At 53.1% G+C, this 4937-nt stretch overlaps 1 pseudogene; it reads left to right on the forward strand.

Annotated features, from left to right (window-relative positions):
- LOC102853087 overlaps positions 1-3871 on the forward strand; it is a 19137-nt pseudogene extending 15266 nt beyond the window's left edge.
- Positions 3872-4937: the final 1066 nt, after the last annotated feature.

Here is a 4937-nt window from a genome sequence, read left to right on the forward strand (position 1 = left end):
ACTCAAAACATCAGCAGGTAGAGGAGAGGTGTTTAGTAGGAACTAAATTCTTCAGCAGACGGGAGATCAGGAGACGTATTACACTGGACAAGTCTGCAATCAGAGATCTCTCCAAATTATTGAGAAGCAATGATGCTAGTTTGAGGACTAGGTGTGCCTCATCTAGACAATGATCTTACCAATCATTAGCTATACTACTGAGAGCTGGACAATGAATAAGGGTGACCGAAGAAGAGTTGATGCCTTTGAACATCAGTGGTGGTGTTGGAGAAGAATCAAATGTCCCATGGACTGCCAAAAGAACAAACAGATATGTCTTAGAGAAGGTGCAGCCAGAGTGTTCCATGGGGCAAGGGGGATGAAGCTTTATCTCACATACTGTGGGCATGTTGTTAGAAGTGGCTCTTCTTTGAGAGGGACATCATGCCTGGAAATTGGAGGGTTGGTGAAGGAGAGGAAGACCCTCAATCAGGTGGGTTGATACAGTGACCACCACAATTGGTTTGAATGTGTCAAAGATTGTGAGGATGGCGCAGGATAGGACAGGGTTCAGGCCTGTTGTTCATATGGTCTCTCTGAGTCAGACTTGATTGGATGAAATGTAACAACAAAACTTCTTCAAGTCCATCTCTTGTCTTTCTCTCCAGAACTGTACAGGAAGCCCTCTCTCTGAGCCCATCATGGCCCCATTGTGGCCTCTGGAAAGAGCCTGACCCTCACCTGTCATTCTGATGTCAGATATGATCCATTTGCTCTGTCTAACAAGGGGACACCGCACCCAGATGGTCTCTCTCAGGCTGCCTTCCCCCTGGGTCCCATAAGCCACACTCATGGGGCCAGTACAGATGCCATGGTAGATACTCGTCCCAAGAGTGGTCACCCCCTGGTGAGCCCGTGGACATCCTGGTCTAAGGTGAGGAGCCCCTGAATCTGCATGGAGAGTTTTAGGGGGCTGAGAGTCAGTGAGTGATTGTGGAATTGTAGGACAACTAGAAACAGAAAGAGTTAGAGAGCGAGAGAGAGAGCGATTTATGAGGGAAGAATTCAGGAAATGGGGACAAGAGGAAAGATTACATCATCTAAACTATAGCATCCTCAGCTCAGGTCAGAGATGGATATGAGGCAGCCCTCACATCTCCTTCTCTAGGAGAGCTCCCCTTCACGCCCATCCTCAGAGTATCCGAGGGCTTTCCAGTGACCTCAGAAGAGAACGTGACCCTTCAGTGCGTGTCATCAAACCGAGTAGACATTTTCCTTTTGTTCAGTGAGGGAGGATCAGATCCCCCCCTTTGCCTGAGAGCCCAGCAGCAAGGTCAAGTCCATCAGGCCACCTTCACCTTGAGTCCTGCGACCTCAGCCCCGTGGAGGGACTACAGATGCTGTGGTTCATCTGACACGTCCCCCTACGTGCTGTGCCACCCAGTGGCCCCCTGGAGACAGTGATCTCAGGTGAGCCATCCTCATCATCATGTTGGACTCTGTGCTGGTGGTCGTCAGGGCTCTGCTCCCAGGACAGTCTGGTGTTGGCAAGTGTGTGTGTGGGAGCTCTGAAGAACAGTCATCAGGAGGGTCTGCCTCTCAGCATAAAGGAAGTCACTGGGGTTCTCCTCCACGCCGTCACCACCATGGGTCCAGGTGGGGACAGGGAGAATCTGGGGACACAGGAGGAAACTGAGCTGACAAATGGACTCCCGGGGCAACATCAGTGTGTCTGCGTCTTCTTGTTCTTCCTGCAGGACTCTCTGGGGGTCCTAGCCACACACCCACAGTGCCCAGAGCAACAACTGGTAAGTTACAAGGACTTTAGTCGGAGGCTTTCCTGCTTCACCCAAGTCTTTCATGAGAACGTCTCAGCTGATCTAACTTCTAGATCAAATACTTGGCCATGTCTGTGGCCCTGGAGAGTTGGTCACAGGATGGGGAGATGACCACAGGACTCTCAGGGACCCTGAAGCTGGGATGGAGTGATGGATGGGGTGACGGATGGGGTGATGGGTGATGGATGGGGTGACGTGACGGATGGAGTGACAGAGGTGTTGGATGGGGTGGCGGATGGGGTGACAGAGGTGATGGCGTGGTGGATGGGGTGACGTGACGGATGGAGTGACAGAGGTGATGGATGGGGTGACGGATGGGGTGATGGGTGGTGGATGGGGTGATGGGTGGTGGATGGGGTGACGTGACAGGTGGGGTGACGGATGGAGTGACAGAGGTGATGGATGGGGTGGTGGATGGGGTGACGTGACGGATGGAGTGACAGAGGTGATGGATGGGGTGGGTGACGTGACGGATGGAGTGACAGAGGTGATGGATGGGGTGACGGATGGGGTGATGGGTGGTGGATGGGGTGACGGATGGGGTGATGGGTGGTGGATGGGGTGACGGATGGGGTGATGGGTGGTGGATGGGGTGACGTGACGGGTGGGGTGACGGATGGAGTGACAGAGGTGATGGATGGGGTGATGGGTGGTGGATGGGGTGACGGATGGGGTGATGGGTGGTGGATGGGGTGACAGATGGGGTGATGGGTGGTGGATGGGGTGATGGATGAGGGTGGCGGATGGGGTGACGGATGGGGTGATGGGTGGTGGATGGGGTGACGTGACGGATGGAGTGACTGGGGTGACGGAGGTGATGGATGGGGTGATGGAGGTGGTGGATGGCGTGACGGATGGGTTGATGGCTAAGTACAAGGGTATGCTGGGAGGGGTAGGCAAGAGGAAGATTTGCCTGGACAATTGGAGAGAGAGCACCAGCCCCAATCCTTTACCCTCACCATCCTGGCTGTCAGGAAATGTCAATGTTCTCCCCGTGTTTTTGGAGCCACGTGGTGTGTGAAGAAAGGGCATTGCTTCAGAAGGAACTGGGATGCATCTTGAATGGATGAGTGCTTCCTGATGATAATTCTGGATAATTCCCTTTCAGCTCTCAGGCCTCTCCAGAGTATGGAAGAGCAATGATGTTAGTCTGGAGACTAAGGTGCACCTGACCCAGGCCATAGTCTTTGCAATTACTTGCTATGTGTCAGAAAGCTGGACTATAAGTAGGCATGATAGAAGGAGAATTGATTCCTTTGAGCTGTGGTGCTGGAGAAGAGTACTGACTATACCATGGACTGCTAGGAGAGGGAGAAGCCAGGCTACTCCTTGGAGGCAAAGATTCTGAAGCTTCATCTGACATACTTTGGACATGTTGCAAGGAGGGTCCAGTCCTTGGAGAGGGACGTCATGTTTGGGAGAGTGGAGAGACAGCACAGGAGAGGAAGACCCTCAATGAGATGGATTGATTCAGTGACTGGGGTAATGAAGGTAGATGTGTCAGAGACAATAAGATTGACTGAGGATAGAGCAGGGTTCAGAGCTGTTGGACATAGGGTCACTGTGAGTCACAAGCCACTTGATGGCATGCGACAACAACAACATCTGGGACATGGTTTCTCTGAGATCCTGGCTGAGATCTCAAGGCACCTTTCAGTTCTGAGAGAGAAGCTCTTGCACTCTGCCTGTGCTGAGCAAGCGATACTGAATCATTGGGGCAGTGGGGAAGAGCAGATAAATAGAGAAGATGGGGTCCTGAACGCTTTCTACCACCTCAGAGATGCAGGGAAGGTAGCTTGCTTTCTGGGCTAATCAGGGAAATGGTCACTACCCCAATTTGAGTCTTCGAGGCTATCTCTAAGACACTTTGGTAGTGGCCCTGGATAGGAGAAGCCAAGTAGCCCCTCAGTCCCACTTCACCCCCATCCCCAGTGGCAGGTGGGGTGACAGGCAAACTCCGGGGCCCCCTGGTCCTTATGGATGGCAGTACTGAGAGCAGTGGCTCTGGACAGGCCTGTCACCACGTGGCGTCGTTATCCCGAGGGAGGAGATGAGTGCACAAAGGAGCAGTACTGGATTAGGACCCTGGTTTTCAGGAGGAGCTCGGTTCTTCACAGTCTGTGTGGGAGGTGTCTCTGGGCCACGTGGTTTCACGTCCTTTGACAATGTCACCCAGTGTGACACGCACAGCCTTCTCACCTTGTGATGCCACAGGTGCCTGGGAATGCCCCTCCACGCGTGGGCTTCTGCCCTGTGGCAGGTGGCTCCCATCGCCCTCCACCCCTCACCCCTCTGCACTCCTTATCTGCAGTCTCTTCACGCATTCTTGCAGCCTCTTGTGGGAAGTGCTCTGATGAACCTTCCCTGTTGTTGTTAGTTGCTGTATGAAGTGTTTCTGACTCACACGTGAAGAGCATAGACCTGCTTTGTAGGGTTTTCAAGGTGGGACCTTCCAGGAGCGGATCTCCAGGCCTGCCGTCCACGGTGCCTCTGGGGAGGTTCAGACTGGCAGCCTTTCCGCTAGTAGCCGAGCACTTAACTGCACCACTGAGGGAGCCCTCGAAATTCTCTCACACAGCTCATTGGAGACTAGGGTGCGCCTGGTCAAAGCCACGGTGTTTTCAATTGCTTCTCATGCACCTGAGAGTTGGACAATCATTAAGATCAATGCTTTTGAACTGTGGTGTTGAGGAAGAGTATGGCGTACCCCGCACGGACTGCCTAAAACAGAACAGGTCTGTCCGGGAGGAAGTGCTGCCAGGGAGCTTCTTTGAGGCGAGGCTGGTGAAGCTTCATCTCACATCCTTTGAGCGTGTTGCCAGGAGGGGCCGGTCCTTGGAAAAGGACGTCAGGCTGGAAGGGTGGAGGGTCAGAGGCAGAGAGGAAGACTTTCGACAAGATGGTCTGACAGAGTGACTGTAACAACGGACGTGAGTGTGGCGGAGACGGGGCAAATTCCAGGTCTGTTTTTCATGGAGTCGCTATGAGTGACAGCTCCATGGCACATAACACCACCACCCCCGTCAGCACTTAGATACGGTGAAGCAGATCTGGTGGGAAAGTAGAAAACAAAACAACGATCAAAAGACAAGGTGGTCGGAGTCAGTCTTGGGTTTAAAT

This window comes from Elephantulus edwardii, unplaced genomic scaffold, assembly GCF_000299155.1.
Source record: "Elephantulus edwardii isolate Elephantulus edwardi_28Jun2011 unplaced genomic scaffold, EleEdw1.0 scaffold00003, whole genome shotgun sequence".
In the NCBI taxonomy this organism is placed as follows: Eukaryota; Metazoa; Chordata; class Mammalia; order Macroscelidea; family Macroscelididae; genus Elephantulus; species Elephantulus edwardii.